The sequence below is a fragment of the Condylostylus longicornis genome, unplaced genomic scaffold, assembly GCF_029603195.1.
Source record: "Condylostylus longicornis isolate FDR11 unplaced genomic scaffold, ASM2960319v2 ptg000194l, whole genome shotgun sequence".
Taxonomy (NCBI): Eukaryota; Metazoa; Arthropoda; class Insecta; order Diptera; family Dolichopodidae; genus Condylostylus; species Condylostylus longicornis.
Genome location: NW_026578162.1, coordinates 743282 through 761426, shown reverse-complemented (window position 1 = coordinate 761426; position 18145 = coordinate 743282). Strand labels below are relative to the sequence as shown.

Here is an 18145-nt window from a genome sequence, read left to right as displayed (position 1 = left end):
ACACAAACTTCGTATCATAAAAATATAAATGAAATCCTACAAAAAAACTTTTAATACATATTTGCAATCGAATTTATTTTCTAAAAAAAACTTAAGAAAAGATGTACACTTATTTTAATTCAGATCATTTAAGTGCGTTTTCCAATCGAAATTATGATTGAGCGAAAATTATATTAATAATAGAAAAAAAAGGTCTATGAATCTGAGAACCCTTACAATTTTTATGTAAATTTCAAGAGATATATGGTGAAAATTGTTTCAAAATTAAATGGTCGAAAAATTTATTATTAATACTGTTAATATTGTTTTATCTTGCAGCTCATGAATTTTGAAACAATATTGTTTTGTTATTTTACCTAATCTGTCATCCCAAAAATGAAAGTCAGAAAAAGCTTCATAAAATTTTATAATTTATCTAACAAACACCAAAAACATTTTATTAGGTTGTTTTGCTGATGGAAAAATATCAACTGTAAGACTACGATAAAATTCAATTAATATTTTGAAAAAAGAGTAATTATCTTCCACTTTAGAGAATTTACTGATCCTTTTGTGGACAAATCAGTTACTTTTCTCTGTTTGTTTTAGATTTGGAGGTTCCAAGGAAATCTACAAAATGTAGAACTTTTTAATGGAAAACTTTGTATTTTTTAGAAATTTTCTGATGGTTGTTCGTTTCCTCTTCCGTAGGACTCTGAATATCTCTTAAATTTAGGCATTTACAAAGTGGAAACATATGAAACGTCGTTTAAACAAAATAAAAAACAATATAGAAAATCTATATTATATTTAGGTTTTATTTTATATACATACGTTTATTTTAAATTTAGTTAACATTTAATTGATTTAATATAAAAAATGTTTGAAAAGGTAAAATATTATCAAAATTGTGATTTTAGATATTTTAAACAATTATTTTTAAAGCTATATTTTGTAACAGTTAAAGGAATAGTGAATAACTAATACGAAAATTCAATACATATGTAATTTTAACAGGGAAGTTAGAAGATCGGGAATTTTTTCCATTTTCTTTTTCACAGTACTGATTGTGGTAAATAGCGAAGCACTAGGATTGCTCGCACGATGGACTTGAATGGGAATTTATTTGAACTCAAACCAGTTCTCAGAGACAGTATGACAGTGGTATTATTTTTCTTGATGGTAATACTTGGATTTCGGGTATGCAGCTCATATCGTTTGTGAACTAGTGTTCTTGTTTTGTGGAGCAGTATGATGCACTTATATGTGTTGTTCTCTTTCGGTTTCATTCCACCTTTCCGGGAAAGTTGTATGAGAGGCTTTCGTTTCTTTCAGTCTCACTGATAATTAGTGGTCCGGAATGACTTTATGCCTTTGCATTAATCCACTTTTTTTTATTTTAAATGTCTTAAACTACTTGAATTGAGTGCAAATTAGACTAATTTTGATAATGACTGACACTATGTTAGTATTTTACAGAGCCCCAACTAAATGACAGTTGCATGTTGAGCTTTTTTTTGACTTTAACCATATCAGGATCATAACCCTTGCTGCTGAACTAATCAGTTTTCTCACTTAATGTTAACAATATTTTGGAATATGACTTAGCTTAAATTCTCTTTCTAACTTAAAATTCTCTTCAATTTCTGAGATGTTATATTAAAATATGACTGATGACTACCCAAGTAGGAGTTGGGAAGAGTAGGTTGGTGTTGGAGACTATTATTATTATTATTATTATTATTATTATTATTATTATTATTATTATTATTATTATTATTATTATTATTATTATTATTATTATTATTATTATTATTACTTAAAATATGTAAATACAAACTGTGGACTTAAGTTGTTAATGATGTACATTCTCTAAACTGTTGTACAAAACATGAGTTGAACGACAAAGTTTCTGTAAGTCATGCATTCGTTTTGTGATATTTTTCTATAGGGATGTTAGTTTTTTTTTTTTGGTTCCCTTACAAAAATTACTTAAAACAACCTGCTGTAAATTTACAATAAAATCATCAAATTCGAAATAAAAATCTATCTGAAATAAGGTTCGTAAAATAAATAAATAAAATCAGTAGAGAATTGTAGAGAAATTTGAAGAATATAAAATGTGATTTTAAGGTGAAAATTTTCAAATCGATCAAATAAAACTCTAGCGAGTTGTAATTTAACAAGGTTTAACGAATAATAAACTATAAAATTTGCATTGGGATAATTCTGTTTTATATTCATACACCCATGTACATATTATGCATTTATATATAGTTTCAGCTTTATAATAATAAGTTTACTAGTTTTAATATTACGTTCATATAAACACACATAATATGCACGTACAGAAATATTGTATTCTTATATGCATACATATGTATTTTAATATACAATACAAAATGGCATAAGTCTATGCATGTACTTTAAATTGAAATTTAAATAATATTTATACACATACAAAATAAACCTATCATATTGTCACTTAATTTCAATGTAAATTAAATTTTAATATATTTATGTACATATGTAAATATAACCCCTATTGTACTATCGTATTTCATAAAATTACATAACTGTAAAATCCCTAAAATATTTAACATAATAAACCTAAAAAAAATAAACTCCATAAGAAATTAAAACGTGAAGTAATATTATTAGAATGGCTTAAAATATTTCATGACTACTGAATTTCAAAATGATTGAAATAGTTTCGTAAAATTGTATATAATATATGCAATATTTCAAAATGAGAAGAAAAAAAAAGAAAAATAATAGAAGAATAGAGAGAAAAATTTTTGCAAGCAACCAACAAATACATAAGTTTTTTTTCTACTGTTTGTTAAGTTTTATAGTTTTTTTTTCTCTTTTCTTTTTTTTTTAATTTAGCTAGCTATTAAATAGTTTAGAGTCTCAAGATGAAAGTCTAATGAAGTCAAAGTGTACTATTTTTGTAATATGAATATGCTTAAGTCAGTAAATTCATATATACATACGTACACATGTGTGTTGTGCTTGAATATTCCAATGGACTAAGTATATATTGTAACTATATATTTGTCTATATTTATATATGAATGGGGGTATGTAAATATTTTTGTACTTATATTTGTTATATTCCACCATTATACCGTTTATATTAAACCAAAACATTATAACAAAACAAAACACAAAACGGTGTATAAAAGGTAAGTGAATATAATGGGATAAGTACCTACATATTGGTAATATTTGTTATTCATTTGAAAATCAAAACGAAGACTGTTTACTTTTTATTTGATTTCATTTTTGTAAGATATTCTATACCATTTGAATTAATTTTGTTGAAATGTTTTTACTTCTGACGATCTAACTTTTAAGTATTAAATGATTGTATACATAATATATTATATTATACATATATATGTACATAAGTACATTATGAGCTTGATATAGGTATAGATGAAACATACGCTAATTCATACTGTGTGTGATTCGATGAATAGATATTCCCCCGCATAAAAATTTAACATGGAAAAAATGGTAAAAAAAAACAAGAAAAAAAAATATCAAGAAATTGCAAATAGCAAAAACCAATAAATGTATTTTTGCAAAAACGAAAAGAGAAAAGAAATGTATAAGAAAAGCAAAAATGTAAACCAAACTAGATACAAAGAATTTCGATTATAACAACTTATATTCAAAGTAGGTAGTAAGTTGGTTTTTCTTTGCTCTTATTCAGAATTTCATATTTAATATACATACATATATGTACATATATATTTACGTATATGTTGATTGAGATATGTATGTATGTACTTTTCTATGTTATATTTAAATATGCATATATATTTGCAGCTCATTTCTTTATATAGGTAAATACCACTTTTTCCGATATAATAAATTAAACGAAAATGTATGAAACATGGTAAAATCGTGATCGTATAAATTCTATTGTCGCATGTTTTTTTCAATAGAAAAGAAACAGAAATAACATAGCAAAAAGGAACTATGTATGTTTTATAGATTAACAACCGTGTGCTTTTTTTTATATTTTTCTTTCATGTTTTTTGTTCGTTGTTGGGCTTTTTTTTATTTTATTTTCAATTTTAACGATGAAAAAATCGACAAAAAATCTATTAAATTTGTACACATATCTGTATTTCTTATTGTATGAGCAAAGATACATGAAATAAGTATATATGAATATAGGAAGACGTTTTTTACAAGTAGGCTCAAGCAACAGAGTCTATTCTTAAAATAAAAAACTAAAGTACCTTAAATTGTAAACACATTTAAATGTATAGAGTTTGTGTATGTTTTTTTATACTTATGTACATACTATAAAAATTTCTTGTTGAAGAAAAGAAAACACGATACAGTGGTTCCCTTTTTTGCTATTTTCTTTTATTTTTTTAACAGTCGCTTAATTTTTTCTGCTTATTTTTCCTTTTCTTATTTTGTTGCTATTTCAGTCTTTATTACTTCACTGACAGCAAATGAAATTAAATGAAAAAGTGGCATGAAAATTTTTGAATTTTAGATTGAGATAAAAAAAATTCATGGTTTCTTTTGTGTTTTCGTTTTAGTATTTTCTTTTTATTATTTTCTCCTTTTTGTGACATTAAAAAGAAATACTTTTAAAACTACAAAAAATGAGCATAATAAAAACATGGAGTTAAACTAAAACAAAAAAGTAATATTAAGTAAACAAATGTGGCATAATAAACCAAGGAATAGCTTTAAATATCTACACATACAAAAAATAATAAAAAAAATCATAATAATGCAAAAAAATGAAAAACAAATGTCATCTCTAATTCCTTAGGTTGCAAAATGACGTTCGGTTAATAGTATACGAAACACAATCATAATACAAGTAATATTCTCAGAACTTAGAAAAAAACTAAAAAGAAAAGAAAAACCAACCAGCTTATCTTCTCTATATAATCTGGGGAAGGTTCCTTAGTTCACCTTACAAAAAACAAAAGAAAAAAACTGCAGGTTTCTTAGATTAAAGAAAGAAGTTTCAAATATTTTTGGCTTAGATAATATTAAAAATCAAATTATATTAAATTAAACAATTCCTTTACCTTACGTCAAAGAGCTAGGGACCACAAGACAGGCGTTCCGCACATTAATCTAAAATCCTTAATTTAAAATTCTATTTATAACAAAAAGTTCGTTTCGCTCCACTCTTCTTTTGTTTTGCTTTGTTTTTATTTGAAATGAACACCAGCCCTTTTATTTTAGTTAAAATAAAGATGACATTTTCTGTAAAAAAACATTGTATAAAAAATATATTTTTTTAACATAAAAAGTCAAACAGTTTCAATCCAATGATTTCAATTTATTATATTATACAGTATCAATTAGTAAGTGATATGTAAAATAAATTTATGTTTTATTTGCATAATTTAACAAAAAGTGTTTAGTTATTGAAGTACAAAATACATCATCTGTACAAAATGATTTGTGCAGGAAATATGGTAAATAATTCGTAGATATTGAAATAATTTTTTCCTTGAGTTCGGATGGAATAGGATATGTAACGAAAATTAACACATTTCTCTTGAAAAGTAGTCTAATTTGTTGGAATATAGCTTAAATAAAGTTTTGCTTATAAATTTTAAAAGGAGCTAGAGTAATATTTTACCCTTTTAGAAGGAGAGTTAATGTGAACACCATTCTTAGATCCTTTTGGAATCTGAGAATGGAGTTTCCTGTTATCCAATAAGTATTTTCAATATATTTAACTTCTCTCAATGATAAAAAATATTAAATGATAAAAAAATATTAAATACAAAAACAAATATTAATTCAAAAAATTAAAATAATTGCTTTACCTACAAATTAAATTTAATATTGACAAAGACGAAACTGATTCATTTTTTCAAATTAAATAAAACAGTTTTATAAGTTTGGCCTTTAAGTTTTATTAGAGTATAATTTTTGTTTATAAAGTCTATATTATATACTGGCTTTGTTTCTTATTAAATCCCTTAACCGTATCTTTAAGAAAAAATACGAGTATGATACTTTTTGCAATATGAAAAATTTGATGAAAATATTTTTAAAAATAAATTTAAAAAATGCTTCCATTTAAAGTCAAACCTTAATAGATTGTATGCCTGATATGTAGGATTTTTATTTATCCAAATTTAATTTTTTTTTTATTTATAAATTCTAGAAATATAAATTTGAATAAATTTTATATTGCAGCTAATTTATAACATTGTAAGGATTTAAATCAAGCCGCAACCCTAATAGGAATTTATAATATTCAAATAGTATTAAAACCACCACGTTGTTAAAAAACCACTTAATGCAAACATATGAAAATATTTGCCAAAAGTAAGAATAAATTTAAAATGAAAACAAATACATATATAGAAAAAAAGGAAAATTCTAACTCTAAAAAGATCTTGCAGAGAAAAAAAGGAATCGAAATAATACTAATTATATGCAAGTAAAAATGTCCTCAGGTAAAACAATGTACAAAATGTTTTTGTGCTTAATTTTTAAACGTCTACTTTCCTTTCTCTTTCCTCGTACTTGTGTTTTTTTTTATTTCTGTACACATTCGTGTGTGTATTATTGGAATCCTAACGAATAAAAAAAAAATTAAAAGGATATTATATAATTTTTTAGTCCAAATCCTTGCATGTCTGAATTTTAAGAGAAAACAAATAAATTTAAATGCATGTTTAGGATTATCAGAGCTACTAATATATAAATGTTAAAACATCTATATATATTTGTATTTACATACACTCATATAATATACACTTATGAATGTATTCTATATATGCATATATCCAAATCTGTCTATGTAAGTAACTTATCAAAAGAAGCTTTTTGATTTTTACTTCATATTGTTTTTTGTGGAAAATAAATTTTAATTTCCGACTCAAATTTTAATTTCAGCTAATTTTAAAAACTTAAATTTAAAGTAGAAAATTATATTTTCTGTTTCCAAATTATTTCCAAAAATTTTCAAACGAAATAAAGAAAAAGGGAAAAAATAATGTCTTACAAATCGAATAGTTAAACAATTAGATATTCCGTTAAATGCAGAAAAAATGGCAAAGGAATGTTGGATCTCACTATTGTCTTTAAACAATTCAAGAAAATTTTGTAAAAGTAAGGAAGCAATAACAAATTCGATAGAAAAATAATAAGCGTAAGACAAATTTGAAATAATGAGGGACTCTGATAAAATTTGGTTTTTATGACAAAATTAGTGAAATTTAAGTAATTAAACACAAACAAGAACTTTTTTTATAAAGCCGTACAGAAATGCAATAAGTTTCTTTATGGCACCTAGTTAAATAAATTAACCATTATTAAAATTAAGTATTAAGTAAAGCAATAAAAATGACGTGTCAAATTAGCGCCCTATAGGCAAACTGTCGGCAACTCCTAGGGTTTTTGAATTGATGGCATATGACAATATTTATTTCCATTGTATGCCATTCATGAAGCATACATGGCTTCTTGAAAAAGAAATCCACGGTGACTAACCTAGTGGAAGCCACGACAGTTTCCTCAAATAATAAATGAAAATGGGTATCAGACGGAGGTAATTTACACAGACTTTAGCAAAGCCTGTGACATCATACCACATGACGTTATTGTTTTAAAATTGAAATTCTTAGGATTCCTTGACAACTTCTTAGTCTGAATAAAGTCATATCTCTCTGGTAGGATTTACAGAGTCCTCTTTCGTTCAGCAATTTCTTCGCCTCTTTCGTCTAATCCTGGTGTACCCCAGGGTAATCACTTAGATCCACTGCTGTTCATAATTTCAATTAATGATGTTGTTTCCATGTTAACTCACAGTGAGGTATTATTATATATGCTGATGACATGAAAGTTTTCAAAAAAATAAGCTCTGCAAATAATGCGATATATCTTGGGAATGAGTGTTCAAGTAATAACCTAAAAATCAATGTAAGTGAATGCTCACAAATTTGCTACTCTAGGCAAAGACGGCCACTTTGAATGGCCAAACTCTTAGTTGAGTTGATTCAATAATGGACCGGGTGTTTGCTTCTATAACAAGTTATCATTCATAAACTACTACTACGCATATCATATGCAGATCAAGCTCGATGTTAGGTTTCATTAAACGCTGGTCAAAGGACTTTAATGATCCTTATATATTAAAATCGCTCCACACATGCCTGGTCCGTCTTCATCTTGAATATGTTTCGCTAGTATGGTCACCCTATTACGATATACATATTAATAGGATTGAGTCTATTCAAAAAAATTTTTTGAGGTTCGCACTGCGCCTTTTTCCTTGGGAAGACCCCATCATTCTTCCAACTTATGAACACAGGCTCAAATTAATTGACCTACCCACACTGGACAAAAGACGTGATGTTGCAGATTTGTTATTCATTTTTCTGCTTATGAAAACTGACTTAACCTCTTCCAACATTTTAAATAAAATTGTGATTAACTCTAACTTTAGGTCTCGGTCCCCTGATCTTTTCATGATGCCTTTTAATAGGACCAATTATGGGAAACATGAACCTGTCAGCAGAATGCTGCGTTTATGCAACAAACACAGATTTGATTTTTCACTGAAGAAAGACACGATGAAAAAGCTTCTATTTACTTATAGTTAAGTACGAACATAATTCTTTTTTTATTTTAACAAATTCTTGTTTTAGTTTTTATTGTTTATATTTATATTGAATGGAGTATTAATACTAATAAGTTTTATTTTGTATAATTTTTAAATTTAATTTTTAAGTAAAAAATTTGTTCTGTTTAAAAAATATGTATATGTATGTATATGCATTCTTTAATTTTAAGTTATGTAAAATGTTGAGCTAAACATAAATAAATAAATAAATAAATATGTCATCGTTAATTCATAGTTTTTAATTTTTAATTAGGTGTATTTGTATAAAATGAATTCAACCATAAGGGTCATCAAAAAGCTCAAAAAGTTAAGACAAATTCGAAGGTAAAAATAAGTTTAAATTAATATTTTTAAAGCAGACCAAAGTACCTTTAAATAATTTGACTAAAGTAAAACACAAAATAGTCTAAAAATTGATTTCACGAAAATGGGATAATATTTTCAAAATTGGAGCTCTTCGTTTTTTTGTTTATAAAATTTTTATTGTTTTTCATAATCGTTTACTAAGGGGTTCTGGGAAAGAAAATTTTAATTTCCTTGTCTTATACTTCAATCAAGCATTTTCAAACTTTAATTCGAGTAGAGAACACGGATGTAGATACATATTTTGTTCAAAATGATAATTAAGTACTTGATCTATTAATTTGTCTAAAATTAATTTTTTGAGTCTATACATTTTAATAAAGTCTTAAAATCCTGAAATGCAAATTTTTTTTTGTTATATCACTTGCACCATTAACATTTTTTTAATCTTTGATGAAATAAATTAAAGCGTAAGAAACTGTACAAGATAGTTACTGTTATAAAAAAAATTAAAGTTTCACAATTATCGGGTTAATCAAAGATCAAAAAAATAAAAGATAAAAAAATTTGGTTTTTTCCGAAAAAAGACTGCTCGGTATTTCGAAAATGCAACAAAATCAATATTGATTTCAAGCCCTTTATTAGTTCTTTCGAAACATTGTTTGTTTGAAGCTTCTTTCTTTTTCGTTATGGAAGCTATAAGCAAAAAACAAGTACATGATTTACTCGATCAAATAACCCAACATTGATTGTTTGTTTATATACAGTCAAAACATCTTATAGAATGCTTGGTTAAAAAATTTACCAGGTTCATTTTGCTTGATTTTTTAAAACCTCGGTTTCAGAACAACATGCGCAAGTAGAATTTTTTTTTAAATTTCTTTAACATATAATATTTCTTTATCATATAATATTGTATTCATCACTGAATCATCCTGTATTATGCTATCTTTTAAAATTTTTTATTGTTAATGTATGCGTAATAGTAAATGTTGTAATGAATTGGTGAAAATGTCGATGTTAATAAAATTGGAACAAAATTTTTACTATGATTTTTAAAAAACAGATCTTTCGAATATTATAAGTAATATGTATTATAATAACATTAATAAAATACATATATTATAATAGTATTTTATTTTGTTTTTGTTGCCATTTAATTCACATTTTATTATACTTTTCACAAAATAGCTTTACATAAAGTAAAATTATTTAATTCTGCTATTACTTTTAAAAAATACGTATGTATGTTTAAAATTCTGTCCCTATATAAGAAAAAACAATTTTGTTCTGAAACCAGGCTTTGGAAAAATCAAGCGAAATGCAACACCTGGTGAATTTTTTAACCAAGCATTCTATAACATGTTTTGACTGTAAAAACAAACAGTGTTAGATCATTCGATTAATTAATCAGCTCATAGGAGATTCTGGGGAATCTAAAAAATATTAATTGAGTATTAGTCATACCGTACACGTATAAAGATTTCTATAAGCTTTTCTGAAAAGTTTTTTTAATAATCATCGAATATGATTTTTCAGCATGTTAAACATTGGTACGAACTGAATAGGCATAGATAAATAGTATAAAAACTGTTCACAAAATTTTCTACCTATGCCTATTCAACTTAGTAATGGTTCACGATTTTTGATTAACACAGATTATTCCTGCATCTCCTCAATAATCGCTACTAATTGCAAAATTAAACTGACCTCTATTTTCAATGGCTAGAGTAAATTATTGAATAAAATAGATCTCAATCCAATACATGAAAAAACAAGGCCACCAGGAAGATAAACTCTAAACTCGAATCATTGTTAATGATTTAAGTGTAGATGTAGATAAATATATGGAAATAGTGATCGATTATACGGCTGAAACTAAAAATAGTTAATTTCGTGATAGCACTATTTCATTTTTAATTGGATAACCTCAGAGTAACTTTGTAATATAGTTTCATTAATATTTTAACAATATAACTATCATGTGCTGAATACCTTAAATTTGTGTATTGTAGGCGATGATAGTTAGCTTTAATTTTTTTCATTGAATAAAAATAAATATAGAAATAATGTAATATTATGTTAGTATAAGGGAAATAAAGTAAATTAATTCATTTATTTAGTGATTTTTATAGTTTTATGAAAGCGTATTGTATTATAAGTAATAATTATATTTTCGTAATTTAACAACAAAAAAGAAACTCGAAAATTCATGAAAGTTTGTTACGTACTTTCGTCTGATTCTAGATTCTCTTTTTTATTTTGAGGAAAAATTCTTAGATTTTTAATTTTAAATTCAATGCTGAATACTACAATGCAACTCTCTGCGCCTCTTTCTAGGCAAAAATTTAAAGGATATATATTCATATACAATTTATTAAGCATACAAAGTATAAGAGGAAAAACGACTGGCACATTATTAATTTCAAATACCAATAACCTGTGTTATGAAAGTAATATAAAAAAGATATCATTGGAAGCGACAATATACCCCCATACGTAAAGTAGCCTTTCATTTTTATATTATGCATTTACATATCGTAAAACATGTATACATATAATAAAAATTTTCTATTTACAATGTACATATTATATAAAATATATAGATATATCTTAATAAAATATACATGCAGTACTATAATAAATTAACTTTTAAATGGTTTATATATAAATGAAAAAGATTTATTATTTTGCGAAATAAACTCTCTGAAATTGTTATTCCATTTTGAAAATCTCATAAATTAAAAATTAAAAATTGTAAAATAAAAACACCACAATGAAACAAAACGAAAAACAATAAAAGCAAAACACAAATGTACAGTTGAGTAAAGATTGCCATATTTCAGAATTTGAATAATTTTTCTGAGTAGTTTAAGTAATTTTTCTATTGAAATATCTTTTCATGGTTTACATTTTATATAAGACATAATGTATTTGACATTAAGCATATAAACTAAACACAGCTTTTCTCGAACAACATGTTTAAATTTTAAAATCCAAAAAGGATTTGTTTCAACTTTTTTTAATGACAGCAATTTGAAAGAATTTTTACTTACCTACATACATTAAACTATTTAACAAATCATTGGAGTTATTAAAACCGAAGTAAAGTACATTTGTGGTAAACTTTCTTTCAAAACGACTTCTTTTGAAGTTTTTTTGAAGAAGAAAAACATTTTGGTGAACTATAAAAAAAGTACCATACGGCAACTCTATTATTCGATTTGTTATTTTTGCACACTTTTATCTGAAGTTCCATGTAGGCTTTGTATTGATGCACGTAGAAATACATATACATTGCAGTTGGAAAATAATGATTCTGTGCAAGTGTAATTAAAAATAAATTTTATTTTTCTTTTTCTTTTTTGTTTTTTTTTCGCTTTTTTTTTGTATTTAATTGGAGAATTGTTGGTTGGCAAAATTCAGTAAATCAAATATTGTATACACATTGATTGGAAAACTAAAAAAAAAAAATGCGAAAACAACAAAATTTAGTAAAAAAAAAAATAACAATAATGCATATAAGGAGGCCAAATGAAACACATTAAATCGGCAATATACGTACAGACTTTGTGTATATTTCTATAACTTAATCCCGTATATAATTTATTTTATAAAAATTCTATATATGTGTATGTCGATATATATTTAAGTACAGGCAAAGAAAATAAATTTTGTCTGCGTATATGTGCCCAATAGTTATACATACATGTATGTAGGTATTTTATAAATCGAAAACCCTTTCAATCACAAAATTTCTATAGCGTTTTAATTACAAAAATCTTGTTAATAAAACAAACAAAAAAAATATTAAATTATTACACCCGAAAGACACTGAATAAATTTTTTGGGAATGTATTAAAATTTCAATACATACATATATATTTAAGTATATTGTTTATGAATGCCTCATGTGCATATTTACACAAATCTTAACAAACCCCTATGTACATGTATATTTATACGTAAACTTAATATATTATAATGTATGCATGTCCAAAATATATAAATATGTAGATAAAATACTTATTTATATTCATTGTGGGCTATCCAAAGCTCTTTTAGCCACCAGATATTGCAGATTTTTATGACATTTTATGATATCGAAAATCATAGCGTAAAAGCGTGCAAATATTTTATGATTTTCTATTTTTCCTTTTCAAATGTACATATACATACATTCACATGTTATGTTATAAAATATTATTTAAACTATGCAGCCAACCTTTTGAAACTTACACAATAATATTCTTTTAAACATATATTTTTCACTATTATTAAAGTAATCAATAAAATATTGTAAATTTAAAATATCTTTTGTTAGTATATGAAAGTATCCTGTAATCCTTTGAATGAAGTAAAAACTTTTCTTTGTATAAAAGTATCAAATTTGAATGGAGTTTAAAAAATGGCTGCATTGATTAAAATTTTCAAATGAATATGAATTTTAGTAGAAAAATACAGAATTCTGAATCCTATACCTGCAAACAAATAATGGCTAAAATTATTTCGTATCAATATAACAGTTTTAAAATGCTTATAGTATTGAAAAAAGCAAATGGAATTAAAAATTCGAAATGTGATGCTATTTAGAAATATAAAATTTATGTACGTTATTTCTCACATTTTTTTCTAAAAACTATTTTTTCTCATGAGGTCATATAGAAAGAATATTCGAGAAAACAAATGTTAAATATGTATAATACAATTTTTCAATAAACAACTTGAGATTGAAACTTTAATTATAAATTGTTATAAAAAATGGAAAACTTTTTAGAGCTAGTATTTCTGAGAATTACAATAATATATTTAGGAGATTACATTGTTGTAAATAACTTAGAGGTACTACATATACTATAATAGTAATAACTTAAAGGTACACGAATATTTTTCTTGCCATTTAATGTTTAAGTCCTTTTTTACCTGTAAATTTAAAAAAAATTGGACATGAAAATATTCATATTTCAGAATTTTCGGGTTGGTTTTTGGAAATGGCTTTTTTGCGTGCTATTTTCAAATGGGGAACAAGATATGATTAGTTTTTTTAATACAAAAATTGTGTTGAGTGTTGAATATAAAACCACACATACAAAAGGATATAATAAAATAAGTGGGTCACAATCATGACACCACAACTTACGACTGGGTATTTAAATTTTGTTCTCCCATTTTTAATTAAGTGACTTTTTAATTGGTAAAGCATATTTAGGTAGATTTTAGAAATTTGCCTTTTGTTGTCAGAAATTAGACATTAAAAGGTGATTTTTAAATTATTGTTTGGAAGGGAAATTTCTATAACTTGAAAAACCGATTGCTAAAGCGGCGCAGGACAGTTTCCTAAATATCAAGCCCTAATCTTTACTATAACAATAAATGTGAAAATAATCTTGACATGATCAGTGTCGCATATTTAAAAAAAAATTAATAAAAGGCGAACATTATAATTACATTCATGTTTTAGGTTTTACATATTTTAACCAAATTGATATATTTTAAATATTTTAATACTGCAAGCTCACCCATGAAAGTTAAGTACCTTAACTTTTGTGGGCTCTTTATCTTGTAATACTGCTTTATTATTGAAATATATTTAAATTCACTTTTGAATTATCTTACAATTTTACCTTCTTGATGTTTGCTCTTACAAATGATTTTAAAATTGTAAACAGTGAGCTGTCAATGGCTTTCCAAGAGGTTTCGATGCAACGTGATTTGTTTGCTGTGATGTCTGATTTTTTTGGTGTATTCTATAGGCTAAAAGTTTGTTTGATGTGATAAATGTGCTGAACAATATGTTAGAATTTGGCTTAAATGACGTGTAGTTTCAATTGAAATGAAGAATATAGTCAATTAATTCCATGTTCCAGAGTTTTCTAACTGACCCCCAGAATTATTTCTCTAAATGATTTGCTTTGTAATCTTAAAAATGAAACGGTTTTTACTTAGGACCATAACATTGATCATATAATTTGCCGCATACGGTCGAAAATTGTCTCAAATATGAGTGTATAAAAGTAACTAAAAGTTGAACTCTTCGAACGTAATGAACGAATAATTAATTTATCGATTCTTGTAAAATTTAATTTGTTTAGGATTAATTAATAAAAAGCTAACTATTATTTTAATTTTAATATCTGCTGTCTAACTACTGAAACAATATTCGGTATAGCTAAGTGAAATTATGTGAAACTTTAAATTACTATTTGGAATGATTAAAATTCGAATTTCAACTAAACTTCTTTTATTTCATTATAAACCGTTAGGCAACCCAAAATATTTCAAAATTATGTTTTCCAAATCTATCTTGAAACTGCTTTTAAGGATTATTGATTATTTATAGAAATATTCTGTTTATTACGTTGTTTATGCCATATGACAATAAGTTACGGACCAACTAATATTTGTAAACTAAAATCATATGAATACATAACAATTACATGTAGTAATTGCAAAGCGTACATAAAATTTTTAAACCTTTCAAGTCCGTAATTCAAACTGTCTGTGCATGGTTAAATATATTGCATGACATAAACGACTACATAACATCAGTAACATATAAAAATTGTCAAAACTGTAAAATATGTGAATGATCATGATATGAACAATTTTCTGTTTTATTAAATTTGAGTATTTATTAAAATTTTCCTCCTTCATAATATATATGCGTCTATAAAATTTATCAAATAATTTATTTTTGGAAAAAATTTAATTAGAATTTAATTAAAAAATATAGGTGTTTAAATTTTTGTTGTATTCTCAAAAGAAATTTCAATAAATTGCCATCTCAAAATACAAGTATGTACAAGAAATTTTTTGATTTTTCTAGAGTATTTACTGTACAATTGAAAATTGTACTTTTTGCGTTTTGAGTTGTTCACTTATGTATGTAATGTATCTACAAATAAATATTGCTTTATAGCTCTATATATGTGTCATTGTGCATGTAATATATATGTGACGCTAATATTAGTTTATAACACAAATTTATGTACATTTATATATCATTTCTACCGTTATGCCCACAGAAATCTGTAGGGTATAGAGATAGTAAAAATTGAAAGCAAAAAAAAGAAAATTTATCACTGAATAATGACTGCACAGCCTGTGTTTTACTCATTTGAATTCGCTTCATAGTACCGACAGAAATGAATGCAACAACGTTCAATAAAAATTTTACCATATCATGTAGAAAAAAAAACAGTTATGTATAATAGTAGCAAGGCAGTTTATTTCGAATGCCAATATTTCCAATACATTTTAAAAGTATACATATATGTAGGTACGTGTACTATATTATAAAAACGAAAATAAATAACAAGAGAAATATTAATGGGAAAAGACAATAAATATGGTAGGGCGCGATAACTCGATAATTATGTCCGCTTTTGTTTATTTCACCCGTCGATTATATCGCCGCTTTTGCGATGATCCTGGTCCACCATCCTTATGCAAAATGTAAAAATAAGCAAAAAAAATCTTAAATTAACCATTTTGCAGGAAAATATAGATTAACTACATTTTATATTTAGTGTATGAATGTAGCATTCACATACTACGCTTATACTTTTGCGTATCTACATGCATATATTTTCTTATATATGTGTATAATTTTCCCTTATGTCCTTTGAACTATTGTATAAGTGCAAATTATACATTTTAGTCGTTATTTATTTTTTCTCAATCGTTATTTTTTGCTTTAAATTTTTATTTATCTAAAAGTTTCCTTGTCCCGCCTTGCATATATTTTTGGTTTTAATTACCAAACTTCAATTGTAAATAACTAAAGAGATAACTATGTAATTTACAGAAACATATAAAACGATATGAAAATATAATTACAGTAACTTACTGTGCTATTACTAATATACTTTCATTAATTTTATTTTTTTTTTTAAATGTAAAAAAATATTTGTCAAAATAAGTTAACTAAAACTAATTGAATTCAGAATATTTGACTATATTATAAGATTTAATTAATAAATTTTGGCAACATTTTTTAAATTTTATTGGTAGATAACAAGCATTCAAATCCTTATTTCCCTCTAGGTAAAAATTAAATAAGGTAAATAAACTAAATCAAAGATAAAGTGTGGCCCGCAATAACGATTTTTTAAAAATCGTGCGGTTTACAACTGAATTATATGAGAAACGGTGCATCGCATAAAAAAATTTTCTAAGAAATAATTTGAAGACCAGCTCAAAGGTAAAGTTTAGAAATTGGTCACTCTTGTGGAAAATTTCATATTTCTTTTTTTTTATTTATTTCCGCAATAAATTTTTACGTAATGCCTTAAATGACACACTGTTTTTAAACTGAAGAATTACTTTTAAGCTTTGTATTGCATATTAATGTTTTTAAATCGTTTACTAATTATAGAAGTTATAGCATTTTAAGTAGATATACCTTTTTGTCGAAATCAAAAATTTTCAACTGGGATTTTGGGGGTTAAATATTCAATTGTGCTCTCTCCCCAGGAACGATTCTTTCATAAAATTGTCACACCTTTCTGTCCCGGGAGATTATACAAATAATTTTGATCAACTTTCATTTTTTTAGTATATAAAATATACTAAAAAAAAGAAAGTTGATCAAAATTTTATAACAATTCGTTCATATGTTTAAATGTCTATGCGAGATACTGAGAAAAATAATGCTTGTCAATTTTAAAAAGTTAAGTAATGATATACATTATATGTAGATTCTCTACTAATTTAGAATTTAGTTCAATTTTTATTTAATATCTTCATATTTTTAATACTAAGAGTTGGACTTATATCTGAGGGTTCGCATCTTTAGTATTGAAGTTAACTGTCTAAAATCGTGGGTATAATAAGCATCATTAAATAATTAATATTAAATTTAACTTAAGGCCAAATAAATTGATTATTATAATAAATATTATGGGTAATAATAAATTTTGCTTAAAAAATAAATATATGAAAAATTAAAAAAATAAGTTTTAATTAATTAATATTTTAAAATATTATTTTGTTTTTTCGATTTCATAAAATTTTCGATTTTACTTAAAGTTCTTGGATGTTATTATTGAATTTAAAAATCTATATGGAGTTTAGGAGTATTCCTAATGAATATTACTAATCTCTGGGGACAACTCTGAGCAGTTGTCATTATTTGTCTTAATGACGATGTTTAACTAAATTTCTTGAATCTTTCATTTTAATTTTAAACTTGCAAATTTTGTTCATGTTTAATTTGATAACATTGTA

At 25.2% G+C, this 18145-nt stretch overlaps 1 protein-coding gene across 1 annotated transcript in view; it reads left to right on the top strand.

Moving 5' to 3' along the window:
* The window catches only part of LOC129616383 (homeotic protein ultrabithorax), a 129524-nt gene that overhangs the window by 90676 nt on the left and 20703 nt on the right, over positions 1 to 18145 (top strand). The gene's annotated exons all lie outside the window — the stretch shown is intronic.